Below are 24,183 nucleotides of genomic sequence, written 5' to 3' on the forward strand. Positions count from 1 at the left end.
ATTAAATAATTTCTTATGTCCCTCATAGCTCTAAATATATGAACCTATGAGCCTAATAATAATAACAGTAATTCACATTTATATAGTGCTTTAAGGTTTACTAAGTGCTTTTAACATTCAGTAGAAATCCCACATATCTCTGTCCGTCTATCTTGCTCTCTCAGTCTCTCTGTTTCTCTGTCTGTCTCTTCACTGTCTCTCTCTCTCCCTCCCTCCCTCTCTGTCTCTGTCTCTCTCTGTCTCTCTGTCTCTCTTTCTCTGTCTCTCTGTCTCTCTTTCTCTGTCTCTCTGTCTCTCTGTCTGTCTGTCTGTCTGTCTCTCTCCCCGCCCCACCCAATGCCCAAATCAAAGGTGTCATCATAGCCCCAGTAGGTGTTCTCTTGGTCTTCCAAGAACCATCCCTGCTCAGTTTAATGCCAGGACATTAGGCTCTTTTTAAAAATCAGCTCTAACACACAGCTAAGAGGAAACATACATCTCACCACAGTCACAGGCAGCTCCAATTTCCACTTAACTCTTTTCAGACTCTGGCCAAGAAGACAGAGGGGATGCAAGAGGTTTCTACATTCCAAAAGCATCTTCCCAATATGCTAGTGTCTCTATGACATGGTTGGAAAACAGGGAATTCTTTTTTTTTTTTTTTTGGAGAGGGGAAGGCAGGGCAATTGGGGTTAAGTGACTTGCCCAAGGTCACACAGCTAGTAAGTGTTAAGTGTCTGAAGCCGGATTTGAACTCAGGTCCTCCTGACTCCAGGGCCAATGCTCTATTCACTGGGCCAACTAGCTGCCCCCAAAACAGGGAATTCTAAGAAGCCCAAAGAAGTTTCTGAGCTCCCTTCCCACCAATGGATTTGTAACCTCATTTTACAAGTACTTAGAAAGAGACAGGCCACTAGTTTTCCAGTCTGACCCACTAAACTCAATCAACAACCCTATTTCCAACTACTTCCCTCTAGGCATCCTCTCCAATTCAGATTCAGAGTCCCTCTCCACAGAGCTCTGCACTTTTATTTCAAATATTCGTGAACATCCATCCCCTGGGTCCTTGATTAATTCTTTTCATCCTTCAAGGCCCAGCTCAAGTGACACCTACTCCATGAAGTCTTCCCTGATCACCCCTAAATCCAATGGAGTCTCTCTCTTCTACCCTGCTGACATTCTTTCAATATATTGCCTTGTACTATTTCCCCAACTAGATTGTGAGAAGGATCTGTCTCCCTCTTGGGACCTCGCAAAATATCCTGTATGTATAAAGTTCTCAAGACTATTACATGAGCTGAGTCAGCCCAGCCTAGACATGTCAGCAAGAAGTGAAAGTGATGATACAGGGACAGAAGGCCTTGCTGTTAGTGTGTAAGAACTGGCAAGATGGAGAAGAAGAAGAATCATAAGAAAAGTTCATTTAATTTTCTTTTAATAGTTTTACATATTTTATTTATTCATTTATATATTATTTATTTGTTTATGTTTATAATTTATTTATACAATACCTATTTATATATAATATTTTATTTATAAATACATTTATTTTTGTAGGATTTCTGGGTTTCTAAAGGATTTTCTTTATAACAGCTCTATGTGTTAGCTAAGGTCCAGTATTAATAACCTCATTTTTCTTTTTGTGGTTTAGTCATTTTTCGGTCATGTTTGACTCTTCATGCCTCCTTTCAAAAACGAGGTTTTCTTGGCAAAGATGCTAGAGTGGTTTGCTATTTCCTTCTCCAGCTCATTTTACAGATGAGGAAAATGAGACAAACAGGTTTAAATGACTTGCCCAAAGTCACACATCTAGGAAGTATCTAAACCCAGATTTGTACTCAGGTCTCAGTGGCTCTGGGGCCAACACTCTATCTACTTGTACTACCCACCCATCATTTTACTGATGAGAAAACCATAGGTAAGAAAACACAAGGTAAGAGTTCACTCCTACCTTAACTCCTTGTCCATGTTCACATATCAAGAACAGAACAACTATGGCCAGATTCAATTCCAACTCTTTTCATGACTCCAGAAACTAAGGAAATGTTAGATGTGTTCTGATGTAAATGAATGACATGTAAAATGTACTCCTGAGAACATAAGAATCCAGTCCTAGAATCTGTGGCTTGGGCACTCTCAGTCCACCAGGCCTCCTTAAGTTCATCTTAGAACTAGTTATGACCATGAGGAGCCACTGTAGTTTCTTTTTCTTTTTTTAATATATTTTTATTTATTTCATTATTTCCCAAGTACATTTTTAAAACTTTTTTTTGACATTTATTTTTTTAAACTTTGAATTCTAAATTCTCTCCCCTCCCCTCCCTACCCTTGAGGAGAAAAGCAATGTGGTATCAATTATGCATGTGAAGCCAAGCAATTCCACAATAATTTCACATTAGCCATGCTGCAACCACTGTAGTTTCATGGAAAGAGTATTGGTCTAGGAGGCTAAAGACCTGGGCCTCAGTTTCCTCATCTGTAAAAATGAGCAGTCTTGGTTGTCGCAGTGAATAGAGCACCGGCCCTGGAGTCAGGAGGACCTGAGTTCAAATCTGACCTCAGACACTTAACACTTACTAGACATATGACCTCAGGCAAGTCACTTAACCCCAATTGCCCTGCCTTCCCCCCTCCAAAAAGGAAAAAAAAAAACAATCAGGCTGCTCTCCTAACCCACAGGTCCCCAAACTCCCAAGTGCAATTCCAACTAAATTAAAATATAACTGAGAAATGTTTAACAAAATAAATAAAAATATAATAGAACATAGATACCGTCAATTTGTGGTTTTCTAAGTCAATATGCCCCAGGCATGCATTCCTATCTGAGGTTGATACCACTGACCTAGATGATGTCTGGAAGGTCCCTGTAACCTCAGTGGAACCCACCAGTAGGTGTTCACGGTGACCCTCAGAGTGGACCACAACACAAATAAACGACTTCCTCCTGGTCCTCCAAGATGCCCATCCGTGGGATTCTAGGTTGGGCCAGAGGCCCAACCCAGGAAGCTCAGAGCTCCCAAGTGCTGACTTGCAAGCACTAGGCAAAGGGCGGAGGAAAGAGAGAGAGAGGGTTTTACTTTATCTCATTCTCACAGTTCAACACCATCTGTCCACATCCCTGCACTTCAACAACCTGTCCCCCTACATTTGCCTCTCAGTGATAAGACAGTGGAAGAGCCTCTCTTCTCCTGACAATGAAACTAGCTGCAGGGACAAAGGCCCCCTGAAGCCCCAGAGTCCAGTTCTGGGGCTAAAGTTAGAGAGTTTCTTTTGGCCTACGCCCCAATCACAGTCTCCACTGGCTTCCCTTGAGCTTTGGATGGAGCCTAGATTGTACCTGTGGATTTATCTCCCCTCCTCCCTACTTAAAGTGCAGGACAGAGGAATCCTAAAGCTACAAACAGAAGAAGCTAGCTCCCTGAGCTCCCTTGGACACAGGAAATTCCAAGTTTGGGGATAGTCTGGGGAAATCCAGGAGGTTGGATCCTTCCCTACACCACAGACTTGAGTGAAACCATTAACCAATACCCAGAACAAGTGACATTTATCTGACAAACCAGAAACCAAATTAAAATATTAAGATTTTTTTAAGAAACCAAAGCTATTTTTAACTCCCAAAGATAAATTTCTGCACCCTCCCCTGAGACCTACTGAACTTGACTAAATTGGAAAAACAACATGGTGTATGGTTCTCAAAGTGTGGCCCATGGACTTCTCGGGGCCTCTGAGAGCCTTCCAGGGGATCTGTATGGACAAAACTATTTTCATAATAATAGTAAGTCATCATTTGCCTATTAAAATACACCTCTCTTTTCAAACTACACAACTATGTGAGGCCTCATTTTCTCAACCGAAAAAGAATATTACAACAGAGTAAATGTAGAAGCAGAGATGAGAATACAGCTGTCTTCTATTAAGTCAGACATTAAAGAGATTTGCAAAAATATGTAAAACAATGCCACTTTTCACTATTTGGGGGGAGTTAAGTTGCTTTTTCATTTAAAAAACATGTTATTTATGTTAAGGTATGATGGGTTTCTTATTGTTATTTTAAATGCATTAACAAATATTTCAAAAATCTGTTTTCATTTTTCACATGATAAATATTGATAGGTATAACCCACATAAACAAAAACTCTTTGGAATCCCCAAAGATTTTTAAAAATGTAAAAGGGTGCTGAGACCAAAATGTTTAAGAATCTCTTTGTACAATGAAATAGGTACTACATCTGAAAACAGAAGGTGTGGATATGAGTCACTGAGCCTCAGGCTTTTGATTTTGGTTTATTTTGGTTTTTTCCATCTCTAAAAGGGGACTAATACACAGTCCCTCCCTCACAGAGTTCCCCTGACATTGTTCCAAAATACAGCACTCCAGGGCTATGAACTATCACTGAAAAAAGAAATAGTCCCATACAAGAGCCATAGTACAGTTTTAAACTACTAAAACTTAAAACTGCATTATTATAATGTTATTATTCTTAACAGTCGCTCACCCTTCTATGGTGCTTCACACTTTTCAAGCATTACTTGCTATTACCACTAATGTTATAGATAAATGTTCACCAGAAACCAACAAATGACAAATCCCTGTATTACAAACATAAGCCCAAAAATATCCTTTAAAAAAAAATTAGCAAGTAAACTGTATTAAAATTAGAGACAAACAAAACTGTCGCTCATAGTTACCTGGATATAAAACTTAAGAATGGCATTTTAATAGGTTTTGTCCCCATACCCAATACTCATAACCCCCAAACTCTAAGGAATAAAAATATCTCAAAACAGAGATCTAGCAGAAGAAATCAGAATCCTGCGGGAAAACGAAGAAGCATTAGATGGTTCCCATCTTTTTGGATGCTACTAGAGCTGTCCCAAAGACACTTTTTTTTTCTTTTTTTTTCCTTTTTTTTTGTAAGGCAATTGGGGTTAAGTGACTTGCCCAAGGTCACACAGCTAGTAAGTATCAAGTGTCTGAGGTCATATTTGAACTCAGATCCTCCTGACTCCAGGGCCACTGTCCTATCCAACATCTAGCTGCCCTCAAAGACACTTTCAATGAGCTACATCCCAACACTTTCATGAAATTATGATAATCAATCATTTTACCTACCCAAGCAACAGAATATGGTACACAAAAAAAGAGTGAAACATCTTTCCATCTACACTCCATTGAACATAATGGTAAAAAGAACAAAATGATGATAATAAAAATGAACTAGTATGAACTTGTTATGGATAAAACTATTAACCCAGGAACAACAAAGAACAGGAAAAGAAAAGGGCTGGATTTAGAATCAAAGAACCTGGGTTCAAATCCAGCCTCATCTCTAACATGGGGCCTCTAAGGTCACTTCCAGATCTTAATTTACAATCCTAGTAGATCAAAACAGCAGCTAGGGGACACAGCAGAAAAAGTAGAGTCAGGAAGACTCAATGTTCTTAGTTCAAATCCAGCCTCAGACACTTACTAGCTGTGACCCTGGGGAAGTCACTTACCCCTGTTTGCCTCAGTTTCCTCATCTGTAAAAATAAGCTGAAGAAGGAATGGTAAACCACTCCTGTATCTTTGCCAAGAAAACCCCAAAGGGAGTCACAGAGAGTTGGACATGACTAAGGAGATCAGAATATTGTGAGTCAATTCTGAAGCTTAGCCAATGTAGTCCATGCTTCATACCTTCCCTTAAATCTGTAGCTTAATTATGACAAATTTCCTAAAAGTGAATCTTCTTTGAAAATATACAGTATCTTCTATGCCCCCAAGCACTACAGGAAGTCAGAGGTTTGCACTCTGAGGACTGCACAGAGGTGACAACTTTTCTCCTCCCAACTCACTCTTCCTCATTAAGCCACATTTTTATGCTGCCCTACTCTCTCTCACCTTACGAGAGTAAGCATCCTCCTTGGCAGAATGAACAGGGTCTGCCTCTCTGAAGCCAGCACATGTCCACGTAACTGCCAAAGAAGGCTGCCTCCCACCCCGGACAGAGCTACAATTGCAGGGCAGCAGGGAGCGGGGAGGCCTGTCTGTGAGTGAGAGATACCCTGAAAAAGTTCTAGAAATAAGGGGGAAGGGAGGGAAAGCTCAGCAACCCACTCAAGTCCTTCAGGAATGAAATATGCTGCTCCCCCAGCCCTCAAACACTGCACCAAACACTCAGCCCCTGCTGGTCTACCCTCTTTGAGGATTTCAAGGTGAGAAAGGCTCTTCACACTTGTCTGAAGCAATTTCATTTCTCCAGAAGCAAGTTTCAACAGCTACTCCCTGAGCTCCTAGTTCAAAAGTGATGCCAAGAAATGAGAGAAATACTCCTGTCATACATAGAGTCCCTGGCACATAGTAGTAGCTTAATAAATACTTATTAATTGACTGACTGACTTACACATACTAGGCCCTGGTTCCACCAGTATGAACTAAAGATACATCCTGCCATCTCCTCGTGATATCTCTTAAAACACAAACCCTGTAAAAGCCAGAATAGAAACATAGGGGAAAGGTACAATCCATCACCCTAATGTCTAATTTTGAATCTATCAAGAAATATTTGAGGGGCAGTATGGGGTGGTAGAAACAGCACTGGCCCAGAAGGTAGGAGGTCTGGGTCCTAGTCTGACTAGCTGCATGACCTCAAGAATCGATTCTCTGAATTTAGCACAGTGTCTGACACATAGTAGGTACTATTTTAATAAATGTTGATTGATTGATTGATTGATTGCTCTGGGCCTCAGACTCACCATCAGTAAAATGGGTAGGTTGAACTACAACATGACTTCTCAGGTCACTTCAACTCCTTGTCTCTATGATTCAGTTCACAAAATATTAGAAAAAATATAAACGTGACATTTCCTCTAACCCACAAGGAAACCAGAGAAGTGGAGAAGTGGGGGTTGCAGAGGAGGAATGAAAACATGACCCTGGAAGGCACTGCTCAGTGGGGCCCAGGTAAGGATGGCGCAGGAAGGAAGGACAACATCTTTGCTGCAAAGAATAGGTTCATTCATCCCATATGCCTCTCTCCATCATCACAGGATGATGGGAAATTTACTGCCCATCAAAGTTCAGCCCTTAACCATAACTGATGGATCTGCAAGTTTTCCACTTGGTGGGAGGCTGGGCTGCTGAGTTCATTAATTGTTAAATAATGTTGGAAACTTCTCTCTCTCCCTCTTTGTACAATTTCTTGATGTGATGTATTTCTTACCACCTTCTTTCACACAATAAACCTTAACTGAGAACTTAACATGTGACAGGCCCTATGCAAGGCAAGGGAAAGGATACAAGAGAAGAGGTCATAGGTGATCTTGCCTGTAAGCCCCTTGAGGGCAGAACACCCAGGCCATTATCAATCTTTTCATCCCCCTCGGTGCCAAGCTCTGTTCACTGATGACCTGAACATGGCTGGGAAGACCCTTGCTAGCAGGGAAGCTCATCTCTCCTTCCTCCCCTTCTCCCACCCCAAGGTTGTATAAGCACCTAGATATTCCCTTTTCCCAGCACTCTGCAAATGCCTCCTTGTCATTCCCACTCCCCCAGATACTAATCCCCACCCTTCAGGAGGAAACCCTGAATCTCTGTTCCACCCTCAAGCCTACTGTCCTGCCTTCCCAAAAGGAAGGTAGGGGCCCTCCAGCCATGTAATGAAGATATTAATGGTATGTGCTCTGTGAAGTTTGGATTCAATCGAAGGGCAGCCCTTGAGGACCTAAAGGGCCACATGTGGCCTCCAGGCTACAGGTTCCCCATCCCTGCTTTACAGCACTCAGAAAAGCAGGGAATAACAAAGCACAATGCTACTACTATACTCTTAGGATTCCTATGCCATTTTACCTTCACTGGAGCCAAATTCTCTTAAATTACATTGTCTCACCAATTCGAATGTGAGGTCCCTGAGAACAGAGACTGTCTCACTTTTCTATCTGTATCCATAGCATTTCGCACAGTGATCTTTGTATTCATTCATTCATACATCAACTTTCACGGTCTCAACCAGGAAACTGGGAATGAAGTAGGTGGCTCCAACTGGAGAAATCCTGTTCAGATTTATTAAGATTCATCCCAGAAGTCCTCGTGGCACCTTAGTTTCCCCATCTTAGAGGCCACACCCCAGCTCCTAATTACTGTCCACCCGCTAACCACGTCCCTCTTGGATACTCTGCATGGGATCCATGGGAAATCAAGACTGCATCACCCAGAGCAGGCTTGCGTTCCAGGGGGTGGGGTGGGTAAGGAGGCCCCTGCACAAAGCGGTTTGTGATCAGCCTGGCTGAAAGGTCCCCACATGCGTCAGTAAATATTTCATGCACTGTCGCATGCTGCCGTCCTGGCCCTTAATTAGAGAACTGATAGCACCGTACTTCACCCATAAATCAAAGGCGAGAGAGTGGAGGACAAGGCACCAGGGAGGAAAGGGGGGAGGATGGGGGTAATGATAATGAAGAGCTTACAGTTGCACACTGTGTGTCCTCTCCAGATAACAGATACTCCCTTCTTACACTCTTGCTTCCCAGTGTCAGCATGAGCCAAGTATGGATCCAACACAGGGTAGCCAGCCAGCACCCATTCTTGCAAGCCCCTAAGCCAAAAGCCAAATAGGCCATACTGGTGTAATCAGACTAGAACTCAGGGAGCCTGGGGTCTAATCTAAAGGCAGGAAGATGGTACAGTGGTTAGAGCATCTAGCCTGGAGCTAGTAAAGCCTGAGCTGAAATCTTTCCTCAGACACTTACTAACTGTGTGACTCTGAGCACTTGACCTCTTGCAGCCTCAGTTTCCTCATCTGTAAAATTGGGGAGGTAGGGGTATTAATAATAGCATCTATCTCCCAGAGCTGTTATGAGAATCATCTGTGAGGATATAATATAAAGCAACCTGCAAATTCTAGTTATTGCTAGCTACTAGGTTGTACGAGAGTTTGGAACTTGTGTAAGAAGCTGGTTGATCCTGCTGCTCTAATTCCAGCTCTGCCACTAATTCATTGAACTAGAAACTCTCAGAGTTGGAAGCCAAGTGCTACTCTTGGGGTGACCCCCAATGGGCCCCTCTGCCTCTCTCTGTTTCATTTCCTCAGTTTGTTAAAGGAAAAAGACAGAGGTGATCTCCCAAAGTAACGCCCCTCTCTGCCAAGAAATATTAGGGAGCCAGTCTGTCCTTCTGCCCACTGGGAGTCGCGTGTGAGGCCGCATCCGCGTTAGACCCACCAGGCTCCCTCCTCGCCTCGCCTGGTGCCCACGCCCCCACGAGCCATGCCCCCCCGACCCACTCAAGGCCAGCCGGGATGGGAGTGCAGGTGGAAACCATCTCCCCCAGAGACGGGAGCACCTTCCCCAAGCGTGGCCAGACCTATGTGGTGCACTACATGGGGATGCTTGAAGATGGGAAAAAGTTTGATTCCTCCCGGGGCAAGCAAGAGGTGATTTGAGGCTGGGAAGAAGGAGTTGCCCAGATGAGTGTGGGCCAGAGAGCAAAAATGACCATCTCTCCAGACTATGCTTATGGTTCCACTGGTCACCCAGGCATCATTCCACCAAATGCTACTCTCATCTTTGATGTGGAACTTATAAAATTGGAATGACAGAAATGGTTTCTTCCCCTAGCTCCCTGTTTCTTGAATTGGACACATGGAGGAGTCCAGAGTCTCAGCTTCAAGAAGAATGCACACGAATTTGTATGGAGCTTTCCCCTGATATTCCACTACATTCATTGTATAGACATACACCCCGATTGAATGTGTTATCACTTGGCTTTGCTTCCAACTCTTCCTCCTTGTACATGTGTTGTCTCTAAACTATATACCATAAACCTCAACTTGTCAAGTCATTCATCTTTTTGTTTTGGGGGTCTAGATTTAAATTGAAATCTTTTGGGTATAGATTTAAGATTAAGTGTGTAATCAGGCATTAACAGCACACAGATGGGTTAACCTTAGAATAGGAATTATTTGGACAAAGAAAATCTTTGTCCCTTTATTTTTTTGGATGAAATTTATCTATTATGTATTAATTTTTTTTTTTTTTTGCTGCTGCTGCTGCTGCTGTAAAGCCATAGCAGATCGAGGAGCTATCGAGGGCTGACATGTTCTCGATGTTGAATGATTTCCTTGGAGCATATCAGTCACCCTGTCCAAAATGAATGTGGAGAAGGAGAAGCTGCTTCAACCACCCAACCCTCCTTCCCCTCCCCCCTCTTAACCTGGCTTTTCAATGCAGTGTTGGACACACCACTTGGTGTCTTATCTACAGGACAACTCGGGTCAATATAAACCTATTTTGTTGATGCCTGACTTTTTTTTTCCATCTTGTGGTTTTCTAATGGATTTGGAGGACTTTTTTAATCTCCAGTAGCCATCAAAGCTCCACAACTACCTAAATTCCAAGAACTTGAATTGATTGTTAAATTGAAGGTGCTGTTTGTAGAAATTTTCAACACAGTCATTGTCACAGGAAATCGCTGAGTGTTCTCTACAAAAAACAAAACTGATGCTGGTCATCACAGCTTCAACATCTCCTGTTTTTGATGCTCAGCTCCCCTACTGCTGATACCCCTCCCTCCACCCCCACCTTCCTTCTATCCCACTCCCACCCCCCTTTTGCTGTCCTGTGTAGTGATTTGGTAAGAGAAACTGCCACCACCCACTCTCCCTCCACCACATATGAGTTTCAAGTTTTATTATTGCAATAAAATGCTTTATGCTGGCTTTTCTCAAAAAAAAAAGATATTAGGGAGCTAAAGGTGTATGTACATGATGCTTCACTCCCCTTCCCTCTCTACACACACGCGCACACACACACACATAGCCTGCACCATCCTAAGTTCAACCATAACATTTCCTAGAAACCCAAAGACTTTACACAAACCAGGCTGATGACACCCCACCCCAGGTGTCTGGGGGCTCTGAGAATTATTCCATGTGGCAGAGTTGGCCTGCTAATCTCCCCAAAGCCTATCTGGCCTCATTCTGCCAGGGAAGGTCCCTGGTCTCTTTTCTTGGCCTCAAACCTTGCTGGTATCTCTCCCAAGAGAAAGTCCAGAGAAACAGCTGTGGTGAAGGTTTAAAAGCCAATCAAGATCCGGAGGAGTAGCTCAGACCCTCACAACATCCCTGGGAGATAGATAGTACAGGTATTTATTTACTAGCCCCATTTTACAAATAAGAAAACTGAGGCTTAGAGGGGCAAAGATGTGACTTACCCAAATTAACAATATAGAACCCTGGGAACTATTTCTCACTATACCCTCACATCCACCCCACCTCCAATAGCCTATGGTACAATCCTTTAATGGGCAAAATTTTCAGGGGAGCGGGGTAAAGAAATTGTCAAAAGAATAATCAAAGAACCATGTAATACCAGGATATCCAGGTGCCTAAACTATTTGGAGAATCTTTAAGACACAATAGCATGCCACAGTTTGCAGGATGGAAAGGCGAGAGAGCACAGCTTTCAGATCCATCCCCCTGTGCTAAAGGCAAAATTCAAAGGGCCTCAGCTCCTAAGCTCTGTCCCGGTGTTCTCTCCCTGGGTCGCTGCTGTCACTTAGGGCTGACCACTAGGTTGCCCTCAAGTCAACTGACCTCCTCAGCCCTTTCAAGCCTTCAGGTTGAATGCAGATAGATGGAGTGAGACTGGAGAAAAAATACAAACCGAGAGCTGGATGCCAAGGACCTGCTAACCAGGCCACAGCCTCTGACACGGCCAGACCACTCAACAGGCCTCCAAAACCTGAACCAAAGTCCTCATCATGTTGTTAGCTCTTCTATCCAAAGGTGGACTGACTCAACACCATAAAACTAGGAAGTGGCTTAAAGGTCCTCTCCCCAAATGTACTAATCTGCTAATGTGAAGTAAGGACTTCTACACACACACATACACACACACACACACAATCTGTCTCTATATGAACACAGATGTAAACACATATGAACATCCGTTTATATCTTGCTACAACCACATATTCAATTCAATAAACATTCATTAAGAGTTTACAATGTGTCAGGCACTGTGCTAATCTCTGGGCATAAGAAAAAAAGGCAAAAGATAGTCCCTGCCTTCAAGGAGCTTGCAATCTAATGGGGGAGAAAATATGAGAACAAATATATACAAAGCAAACTATATATTGGATAAAGAGGAAATATTTAATTAAATTATTAATTAAAATAGCACTGTAATTAGAAGGAGTTATCATCACCTTCCTGTAGAAGGTAGGATTTTAGTTGGGACTTAAAGGAAGCCAAGGGGGTCAGCAGTCAAGAGTGGTGGAGAGGGCCAGCTAGGTGGTGCACCTGCCCTGGAGTCAGGAGGACCTGAGTTCAAATCCAACCTCAGACACAACATTCACTGGTCGTGTGACCTTGGGCAAGTCACTTGACACCAGTTGCCCTGCCTTCCCCCCTCCAAAAAGACCAAGAAAAAAAAAAAGAGTGGTGGAAGGAGAGCATTCCAGGCATGGAGGACAGCCAAGGAGAATGCGCAAAGCTGAGAGATGGAGTCTCTTGTTTGTGGAACAACGGAGAAGGCCAGTGTCACTGGATCAAAGCCTGGAAAGGTAGGAGGGGGCTAGGCTATCAAGGGCTTTGAACGTCAAACACAGTTTTGTATTTGCTTCTGAAGTTTACTACTGGAGTTTACAGAGTAGAGAAGAGACATGGTCAGACCTGTGTTTCAGGAAAATCACTTTAGTGGCTGAATGGAGAATGAATTAGAGTGGGAAGAGACTTGAGGCAGGCAGACCCATGAACCGGCAATTATACTTATGTAAAAGGAAGATAGACAGAACCCTACAAGAGCGCCCCACTTAAAAGAAAACAAAACCTGATTTACAAAAGTATAGTGGCACAAATCTGTCCAAATAAGGATGTATGTTATTTTATGTCTTACGACAATTCATTTTACACTCGGTTTTCCAAGAACACATCTGAAGGGAAGGGGACATGAGTTTAGAAACCTAACCATACAAAGGGACATGACTCAACAGATGGGCAGACAGATAAGGCCCTCCCAACAGCAGGATGTCTGTGCCTTAGCTTTTTAATTGGGAAAATGAAGAGGCTGGATTATGATCTCCAAGGGTCCTTTCCAGCTCTGACACCCTATTCTGCTTTCTGGTTCACAAAATGCTTCCTGATCCATTAACTCATTTAGCCTCACAAGCAGATGAGAAAGCCAAGGTCCAAACAAAAACCCTGTTCTAAGTCACATAGTGGTAGATGTGTAGTAGTGGTTGAAGCGGCACTGGAACGCAGGCCTTCTGATGCCCCGTCTGTGACGCTCAGGATGTTGAGAAACCATTATGCATTTCAACATTCCCCAATAACATCAACTTGCATTTCGACACATAGCACATGCATTCAGGAAGGGGCCGGTCCTACTCTTCCATTCTCCGACACACCCCTCACCTCCCTATTCAAGAAGAATGAGACCTAAGAAGATGCCCCATTTTTCATCTAGAGATGTCCAGTACAGACACACACCATCACCCTAGACTTTCTTTTCTTTTGTGATAATCTCTTGCTTTTTATTTCGTAAGGAAAGAGACAGGACCCTCTTTTTATTAATTGCTCATTTGCCCTGGAACATTTATGCCTTCTCTCCCCGGCAACCAATCCTCGTGATGGTCCAAACCGCTATCCTGACCCCACCCCTCATAATGAGTCCTGTGCTAGGCTAAGAGTGGAGTGAGGCTTTTACAAGTGAAATGAGGGTTTATCTTGAGCTCTCAATGGCTCCCTTAAAAGCATTCTAAAACACAACCAGTGCCACTGATCCAAAGAGACAATGCTAAGAGTGGATTTCAAGGACTAAGGGAGAGGAGATGTGGAAAGAGCTCCACACCTGGAGTCATGAGACCTGGGTTTTAATCTCACTTCTGCCACTGACTCCTGTGAGGCCTTGGAGAAGACACTGCTTGCTCATCCCTAACCCTCTGTTTTGGGGAAGGCTTGGCTAGATGACCTCTAAGGACCCTTCCAGCTCTGACGTGTTATATTTTAAGGTTGTTCTCAGTCACCCAGACTCAAGCTACAACCAGCTTCTGACCAAGTGGATTGTTAAATTTTCCATGTGGGCATTTGCACCTCTGAAATCAACAAAGGCAGGAGAGGCTAGGTGGCACAGTGAATAGAGCACCGGCCCTAGAGTCAGGAGGACCTGAGTTCAAATTTGGCCTCAGACACTTAACACTTACTAGCCATGTGACCTTGGGCAGGTCACTTAACCCCAAATGCCCTACCTTCCCCCCTCCAAAAAGAAAAAAAAAGAAATTAACAAAGGCTATAAATCAGGGCTTCATTTATCTTTTTTTTTTTAATGGCTGACTAGACTAAAGAAAGTGATAAAGAAAACGTGACTAATGCAGATTAAATTTAAAAGTATGCTACATGTACTTTTTTTTAAAAGGAGGTCTGGTTGTTAAATATTTACCAGCACACCCCTGGAACTCATACTATTCTATGATCTATAGTCCATGTTCTAAATGTAGTTCTAGTTTCAATGTTCTATGTTAAGGCATTCTATTTTCAAAGCCCATTTCAAAAGGGCTTTTCATCCCTTTCAACCCTAACATTCTCAGTTCTAAGGATCCTTCCTTGTTAGGACTTCTCCATTTTAAGGCCTGTTCCAGCTCTGAATTCTCTGTGCTAAGGACTCTGCCAGCAATAGCATTCTGTAGTCTATGGTCCTCCCAACTCTGATATTCTACGTGCTCAGGGCCCCTCTTAGACATTCTCTGATACCGTAATTCCAAGTGTTCCCCTGGTTCATCTGGGGCTCTCATGGACCTCTGGAGGCTGGGGGAGAGTGGTCACTCCCAGAGCAGCCATCTACTCTGCTGACCTATTAACCCTGGCTCTATTTTTAGCGGTAAAAGCCTTACAAATCATGGCCTACTCTTTCTTTCCTTCCTCCCTGTCTCCCCCCTTCCCAGCCTCCTGAGTTTTGTTAGTTCTAAGGCCTTCCCAGTCTTCAGCTAGCTTTGGGGAAAATTCCTCAGATGGAAAGAGTTAAAGGACAAAACGCTGTCCTCCTTCCCAGTCCCCTCACATCCCTGCTCAGCCCTGATCTGTAAACAGCAAAGGATGCAGTTCCCCCCAGCACTGGTCTAGCTCTCAGAGAGGTGATTAAATTACTCCCTCACTGGGAGCGGATTAAATGGAAGCATGCGGCAGAACCACCCCCCCCTCCCCCAACTGGAGGAACAGAGTGTGACTCCCATTGCTACAACCAGTCACCTTGGCTCCCTTCATCTCGTGGGTCTGGGTATTCATACCCTCACTCTCCCACCACCCCTCCATGCCCAGCCCAGCTTGTGTTTACAGATTGGGCAATGCAGCCGCAGGGTCATCTGGGATTCCCAACTTTGCTCCCCTGGAACTCAGGGCAAGCGTCTTCAAGTGAATACCCATGAGGAAGGAAAAAACCAACAACAAATAAGTCACCAGGGCTCGGGCTGCAGCTGGGCCCTGGGGCAGGGGGATCCACTCCTGCCAGACACCAGCATCCCTCAGACAGAAGCCCTAGCACCGACGAAAGAGAAAGGACAGCGCTCGGGCCAGACCCACTTCAGCTAGTCTACTCACCTGGATGTACAATTCTTGGAAGATACAGGGCCGCACAGACAGTAAATTCTACTACTGCAAGTACTCCCTGGCCAAGTACCTCCACAGGGAAGTCCTCCTTGACCACTATGGCACACAATAATTTCAGAAATCTCGCAAACATGCACACAAACACACACACCCACCACCACCACCATTATCATCCCTTAGAATCTTATTTCCTTCAAAACTTTGCTCAAGCGACACTTTTTCCATGAAGCCTCCCTGGATTCTCTCCATTCCATTCCCCTCCCCACAAAAATGTACCTTGTATTCAATTTGCATATATTTTGCAAATATATAGAAATATATAGCTTATAGAAAATAAGCTCCCTGAGGAACTATTTCAGTTCAAAATAAAGTTTCATTTTTGACCTTACATCTCCAGCACCAAAACACAGTGCCTGCCACCTAGCAGAAGATAAATAAAGGCTTGCTGCTTGATTGGTTCCTGATCCCCTCCCATTTGCTGGGGTTTCCCTCTTCCCAAAAAATATCACCTTGCATTTACTCTGTGCGTGTGTGTAAAATGTATTTATATGTGCATGTTATCTCTCCTAAATGAATACAAGTTTCTTGAAGATGACGCCTGTCTCATTCCCCCAGTGGTTCACTGACTTGTAAACCAGATAATGGACTTAGGACTTGGTGTGGGGGACAGGGGAGGGGTGTGTGTTCAGAATGACACCTACCAGACAACCCCCTGTACTTGTACTCAGCTCTGCCAGATTTCCAAGGCTAAGACTATGTTATTACCCAGAAGTACAACTGAATGAAATCCCCAGAGTGAATTCTCGGAAAGTTCCTTTTCATCACTGGTGTTAAGGATTTGAACGCTATTTCTCTCCACTCCATCACTGCCTGGGCCCATCCATGAGCTAGCCTTTAGCACTATTCACTCTTCCAGTAAAACTTTCATACTAGGCCATCTTTTGCCTCATTTCTCACCTAGCCTTACATCACTGAATGGACATTGCCTCAGACAAACTGAGACCTGGGAAATACTTTAGCTTAAAAGGCCAAGGTCTCCCATGGCATCCTGGGCCATCACCAGCCAACTTGACCTGTCATACCACTGGACTCAGATACTCTGGAGGAGAGGGTGAGGCTGATGACTTTGCACAGCCCTGCCTCACTCAAATCCAATTTCACTTGCAAGTCAGGACATCTCCTTCCCGACGTCACTGATTCACTTAGAGAACAAAAGATGACCAACAAGAACAATAAATCCATCAAAGAAAGAGTCACATGATTCAGGGCTGGAAAGGGTCTTGGAGATCTAATTCACTCTCTCCATTTTACAGCTGAAGAAAGTGGGGCTCAGAAAGCTGAAGCAATTACAATCAGGGTCACAAAGCTAGGATGTGAGCAGAGCCCAGGTTCCCCAACACCTATTCACTGAGAACGCACCATGTGCCCAGCTCTATGCCAAGTGCTGGGGGGCGAGGGAGTGCAGGACAAGACTCAGGTCTGGCCATCTAGGAGATCACGGGCTAAATCAGGAGACTGAGATGAACACACAGGACACAGTTAGAGGACAATATGAAGCAGTATATAATCAAGTGGCAGATTGTGTGGCAGAGCCTAAGTACCGCCTGAGCTCACAGGAAGCAAATATAACTACCTTCACAGAGAAGATGGAGTAGAGATTGGGTCTGGTCAGACAAGAAAGATTCCCATGGGCAGAAAAAAGCACAGCTTCCTCCACATTTACGCAATTTTGTGGAATCAATAGACTTGAGCTCACATCCCACCATGGACACTTAGACCCTGTGTAACCTTGGGCAAGGCATTTCAATTTCTCAAGCCTCAGTTTCCTTATCTGTAAAATGAGAGGGTCTGAGGAGATGGCCTCTGAGATCCCTTCCTTCTCTCGCCCTATGACACTATGATCTTAATGCTGGTTTTTCTTTCCCCTCCTACTCTGACCAACAACCCCCTAAGTCCTTAGTCTCTACCACTAAGGATATCTCCTTCCATCCCTAGCTCCCTACTGTCCATCAATCCCTAGGCCTTCATAATACCTAATAACTCTTTCTGGCCATCAAAGCTCTTACATGGCCCGTGACATTTCCAGGGGGCATCCCTCAGACCACAAAAGGACAGAAAGAAGTCCTGAACTAGTAGGAACTGAGTCCTTAATTATTCTGTGAAATCCTGACTTCACAAGTGTCTGGGACAAAAGGTCAGTCAGCTAGCCTGTATTAAGTGCCTTCTATGTTTCAGACATTGTGTTAAGCACTGGGATGCAATGTCCCCTGCTCTCAAGGGGCTCATAGTCTAATGGAAGAGACAACATAGAGACAACTACGTACAAAAAAGAGATATTTCTAGGAATAGTTCTTTTTGTGTATTTGCAAATCTTAGCCATCTTCCAAGTCCAGAGGGATTACTTCCTCCATGAATCCTTTCTTCCATAAACTTCACTCTAAATGGCTGTTAGCCCTTCCTTACTACCCACCAACACATACAGACTCCTCTAGATTTTCAGCCAAATGATGCCTGTCCTTAAAAGCAGGGATCATATCACCCTTCCTTGGTTTGGTTTGGTTTTTCTTTTTTAGCAGTCCTTATCCAGCCTGGATAACTGTTTAATAAATATCTGCAGAATTGAGTTCTTTCAGCAATGGTCTGCCCCAAATATGACTGTACTATATAGGTCTATCAGGGAGGTAACCGTCATGTAAAGGTCCTGGAGAATTCATTCTCTCTTCTCTCCCAGAGACAGGAAGCCAAAATCTAAAATCTCTTTCTTCAGCAGAACGGCTGTTTGGCCCTTGCTAGAAATGTCCAGTAACTCAACACCATTCAAGGGGACTTGGCCCATCTGCAAAATGACCAGAGGACCAAACTATGGTTAAAACCAAACACCAAAGAAAGAGCTCTCTGTTGCTCAAGCAGCGTCTCTGGCTGTCCAGAAATCTGCTCTGCCGGGTATTTTCAGGCCAGAACAATCTGTTTCACCACAGTTTATAGCCGATTTCTCTACCAGTCTGAAGCAAACCCATTTGGATTTCCAACAGTGCAATAAGATATAAAATCTCAAGAAAGAAAACAATCATTCTGTTTTCATTGGCTCAAGAGGGACCTGAAAAAATACTGCCAGTTGCATTCAGCATTTTTTGTTTTTGTGCGGTAGGCTGTTTTGTTTTGCTTTGTTTGGTACTGGTGTTTTGTGTCTTTTTGGTGGTATTGGTTTAGGTTTTTTGTTTTTGTTTTTTTTCAATCTCATCTAAAATTGGTCATTGGAACAACAGAGGGGGTCCTGTTCAAACCCAGTGTTGCAATCAGCAAGGCATCAAGGCTTCACTTCCCTGCTGTGAGGGGAGGATGCAAGGCAAAAAAAGCTGAGAAAAACTGAAGGGAACAAAGCTTCACCAGGTACCAACTCATCCACAAAATCACTGCCAAAGTGGAGCAAAGCTTCGGCTATCCAGGAGATAGCCAGGTGTGAGAGAAAAAGCCAGCAAGCAGAAGTACAGAGGGACATGGAGGACAGAACTGAGAACAAGGGATGGGGACCTGGGTTCTAGACAAAACTCTGACGGGAACTCTTGGTGAGAGAAGACAAATAACACTCTTTCTGGGCTTGAGTTTCCTTAAGTCCCAATGGGCCTCCTGGTTTCCAGGCTCTCCCTCTTTTAAATCCAGGCACTACAGAGCTGTCAAAATAATCTTCCTAAAACACAAGGCTGACCTCACTCCCCAAGCAACTCAAGAAACTTCAGTGGCTCCCTACTGCCTCTGGTACAAAATACAAGCTGAAGGGCATTTAAAAAACCCTTTGTTCCAGACTCCTTTTTCCCTCCAGACCCTCTCTACTCCAATCAGTCTAGCCGTGTCTCATCTCTTGTCTCCATTACTTTGCACAGGCTTTTGGTCATGCCTGTACTTGATTTCCTCTTAAAATCCCTTTGCTTTCTTCAAGGCTCCATTCCTGTGAAGCCTCCCACAGGAAGCCTGTCCTGATACCCCTAGTTCTGGGGTTCTCTTCCATCTCAATCATAGAACAGATGTTTTAAAGTGGTCCCGCTTATCCCTATCCTCGACCCCAAAACGTAAGCTTCTTGGAGGTAGTGACCATTCTTCACTTTGTCTCTATATCCCCAAACTCCTTAACACTGTGTAGGTGCTTAATAAATGTTTACATGGATTGATTTGGATCAGATCAGAGGAAAGGTGGGGGGTAGTCCATTCCAAAATTAAAATTGGGCAAGCCAGGAATTCCACGTCACAAACCAATATCAGACCAAGGTCCCAGAGGGAAAAAAGGAGAAAAAGAAATTTCTGAAACAGTTGAGAGGCTCACAGGGAGCCAGACTTCTGAAGGTGTTGAGGTGATGACTCTGTGTGTGTGTGTTTGTGTGTACATTTATCTGTCTCTCACACAGAGACACAAGTGATTTTTGCACTGAAAGACAATATATTTCTTACTGAAAGCAGAACACTGAGGAGGGAGAACTGCTACTAATGAGAAACCAGCCCCACAAGAGGTGTTCTGCATCACGGTGGGGGGATCATAGCAGAGGGAGGTAAGCAGTCCCTGAATCTGCCCAGAGGTGCAAGTTCAAACCACAAGCCCAGATAACCTGTTGAATATAACTCCACCAATGTCGTCTGCAAAATCTCGCTTGTGTACCAAGGGTAGTGTGGTCAATGTTCTCCGCACATTTTGTCTGGTTTCAGGGAAGAACCATGCAGCATGATTTCCAGGAGACAGGGTTGTCACAGATGATTATGACTGCATCCACTGATGGGACACCCAGAATTTCTCATGCCACAACTAGTTCTCTTCCCTCCAAGAAGGAAACCTAGATCCTTATTCCCAACTCTGCCCAGCACAGCCCCGGACAAGTTACTTTTCTCTGTGTCTGTTTCTTTATCTGTAACTGGACAATTTTGGCTGGGAGTAAAGAGCGAAAAGCCTGAGGGAGCAACAGAGCATAAGAAGATTTTTTTTCTATTCTTTTTTTTTGGGGGGGGGGGGCTTGAGAATGAGGAATACAATTAAGTGACCCACAGAGTCCCTTCCTATAGGAGTAAAGAAATTCAGAACCTGAGCTGGAAGATCCCTCAGAGGTTAGCAGAATCAATACCTGAACAAGAATCTCTTTACCACATTCTTCCTGCCTCTGCTGAGGAACCACCAGTTATGGCAAACTCCCTACCTAGTCTAAGGCAGGTAGGTGGCACAGGGGATAGAATGCCAAGCACAGAGTCAGGAAGACTTCAATTCAAGTCCAGCATCAGACACTGCCCAGCCATATGACCCTGTTCAAGTCACTTAACCCCATTTGCCTCAGTTTCCTCATGTGTAAAAAGATCTGGAGAAGGAAATGGCAAACCACTCCAGTATCTTTGCCAAGAAAATCCCAAATGGGGTCAGGAAGAGTCGGGCATGACTAAAAAGATGACTAAACAAGACAACTACCTAGGCAAAGCAGTGTATTCTGGTTTGAAGCAAATCACACTAGGGGTTCTCCCTCCCCAACTTTCAAAATAGATGAAATCAGGTTATAAGGAGAACAAAAGGCATCACAAAATAATAGCTCCCACTTAAACTCAGGTTTCCAAAGCACTTTCCTGGGAAGCAGGTAATGCCACTATAATTGTCTTTATTTACACCTGGGGAAACTGAGGTGCAGAAAGACTGGCTGACTTGTCTCCTTAGCTTTCTCAACTATACAACACTGCCTCGAGCTAGCTTTAGGGAACAGCAAGAAAGGGAGGGGCAGCTTCACTGTGGGGAGAGTGGGAAATTTATGGGCCGATTATATATGTGTGTGTAAACCCAAAAGCATGGTTAGGTGATATATGGCTTTTAAAAAAACCCACACAAACATATATAATATCTTTATAGTAGCGTGATGTGGGGGACAGAGGGCCAGTCTTAGAATCAGGAAAACCTGCATTTGAATCCTGCCTCTCTGATAAATACTTAGCTGTGAGGCTATGAACATGTCATTTTATTTCTTTGTGGCCCAGCAATTCTACTGAGCCTGTGACTGTAGGATCACAGGTCTAGAGGGGAAGGGCCCTCCCAGGCCATTTAGTACCATCCCCACATTTACAAAGGAGAAAAGTAAGTCCCAGAGAGGCCTAAATGGTTTGCCCAAAGCTGTAAAGGCAGCAAAAGTCAGATGGGGGATTGGAATACAGATGCAGATGGCAAAGCTAAAACTCTTTCTGCTGTTGCTGATCTGCTTCAGTAGAGTTTCTATATACCCAGAGTTCTCTCTATATACCTAAAAGCACAGATCTGAAGTAGTATGTGTAGGGATGTGCAGACTTGTTTGTGCATAGGCACGCACTGATCATTTATGAACATCAGCTGGTCAGAGCTACCTCCTCTCCCACTACCTCTCTGACTGTTCAGCTTCTGTGCCTGTCTCCCCCCCCCCCCCGAAAAAGCCAGGAGCCTGGGGAACCAACACTCCAAATTGCTCTTTCTTAGGGACAATTCTGAGTCTAGAACTAGAACACCCAAGGGGAAGTGGATACTTTCAATCCTGCCCAAGTACAAAAAAGCAGAAGACTGAAACTGCCTCAAATATGATCCGCAAAGAAGGCCCCAAAAGGTCTGAACATAGAGCTGGTGAACCTGCTTTTTAATTTATTGGAATAAAATACTTAAATATAATTGGTTTTCCACATTTTTATTTTATTCATTTTAAAATATTATTCTGAGAAGGGGCCTGTAGATTTCAACAAGTTGCCAAAGGGGTCCATTATAGACCCCCTCAAAAAACAGTTAAGAAACCTAGCCTTAGAGAGAGAAAGTATACAGAGGGCCTGTCTTCTTGGCCTCCCACACTCTCAGAGGGCCCACAAGGCCAGAGAGGTAGAAAGTGTTTGCCTTAGAACAGAAGCTTTCGCTGTTCCAACAGCACAGCAAGGGCCCCAGCAGAAGCAAAAGCATGTTGGCACCTGAAAAGAGGGACAAGTTTTCTTCATAATGAACCTGACCGTGTTTGTTTAATAACAAATTACACTGAACAAGGCGGGAGTGTCTTATCGGCACTGGATATCTCTGGCACTGATACCATCAACTGATGTCAGTAGAGCTCTGGGAACTATTAGCTTAATTAGCTCCTCTTGCAATGTCAGCACAAAATCGTCTGTTGTTCTGAGACCTAAGAACCAGTTTTGACTGCTGGAGGCTGGGTTGGGCCTTCTTTGAATTTAATGCCTGGCTAATGGAGAAGTAGTACATATGAAGAAAAAGGAAAACAGGTAATGAAGACTCCAAATAATTCACCTCCACTGGGCTCAGATAATCATCTTAGGGGGTCTGTTTTTGTTTTAATATTTTTAAAGCTTTCCTTCAACTGAAAGAATCTCCCTACCTGCCACATGGGCATCTGCTTGGGTTGATTCCCAAAAAAGAGGCAAAAATGAAGCCTCATCCTAAATTCACCGTGCCTCTGTGTCTAATACCACAAGAAGAAGACCGATCTACCAGAAAGAATAGAAACCTTAGAATAAGGAGGCCTGAGGTCCAGTCCTCCGCTAGTCACATGGTCTTGCTAGGCCTCAGTCTCCCCATCTATAAAATAGAGTTAATACTCCTTGACCTACCTACCTCCCAGGATGGTAAAAATCTCAAATCGAGTCACATGGAAGCTTTTAAACAAATGCAAGTTGCTACTATCAGGTATGTTTCTGTAGTTTCCATTGTCCCACCATAGGCAGGCAACAATTAATCAACAAGCATTTATTAAACCCCTTCTATGTTCGAGGGACAGCTAGGAAGCGAAGTGAACAGAGAACCGGGCCTGCAGTCAGGAAGATTCATCTTCCTGAGGTCAAATCTGGCCTTAGACGCTTACTAGCTGGGTGACCCTGGGCAGGTCACTTAACCCTGTTTGTCTCAGTTTCCTCATATGTCAAATGAGTTGGATAAGGAAACAGCAAAACATTCTAGTATCTTTGCCAAAAAGACCCCAAAAGGGCTCACAAAGAGTTGGATGTGACTAAAGACTGAACACCACCACTATGTGGAAGACTCGAATTAAAAATAGTCCCTGCATATAAAGCTATCCCTGACACCTAATTCCTACCTCCCTTCTACTTTGTTTGGTTCAGGAAGTCTCAGGGCTACTCTTTTCAGCAACCTCTCTAAACCTCAGTTTCCTCATCTATAAAATAGGGATAAAAATATCTAAAATACATCACTTACATGGTAATTGTAGAATCCAAATAAGATTACCATATGCAAAGTGCTTTCCAAACTTTAAAACACTAGATAAATGTGACTGTCATTTTATTTTTTTTTTAATTATTATTACTGGGGCAGCTAGGTGGCACAGTGAATAGAGGCCCTGGAGTCAGGAGTACCTGAGTTCAAATTTGACCTCAGACACTTAACACAAAAACTATCCATGTGACCTTGGGCAAGTCACTCAACCCCAATTACCCTTCCAAAAAGCAAAAACAAAAACCAAAAATTATTATTACTTTAAAATATTTATTTTATCATTATTATTTTATTTTAAAAAGCTTTTATGGATTGGCCTTAACCATGAGGTAGATTTACATATTCACACATATACATGCATTTATTTATTTATAAACACACATAAAACATTTCCACAGGAAAGTATATTTCAAGTTTCAA

The 24,183-nt window shown here is 43.6% G+C and overlaps 1 protein-coding gene and 1 pseudogene across 1 annotated transcript in view; one reads left to right on the forward strand and one right to left on the reverse strand.

Moving 5' to 3' along the window:
- Window positions 1-24,183, reverse strand: part of RXRA (retinoid X receptor alpha) — a 175,841-nt gene that overhangs the window by 146,228 nt on the left and 5,430 nt on the right. The gene's annotated exons all lie outside the window — the stretch shown is intronic.
- Window positions 9,211-9,793, forward strand: LOC138147060 (peptidyl-prolyl cis-trans isomerase FKBP1A pseudogene; annotated as a pseudogene).

Source organism: Petaurus breviceps, unplaced genomic scaffold (assembly GCF_028583685.1).
Source record: "Petaurus breviceps papuanus isolate PSGF00001 unplaced genomic scaffold, PetGlider_PUasm1.0 90779, whole genome shotgun sequence".
In the NCBI taxonomy this organism is placed as follows: domain Eukaryota; kingdom Metazoa; phylum Chordata; class Mammalia; order Diprotodontia; family Petauridae; genus Petaurus; species Petaurus breviceps.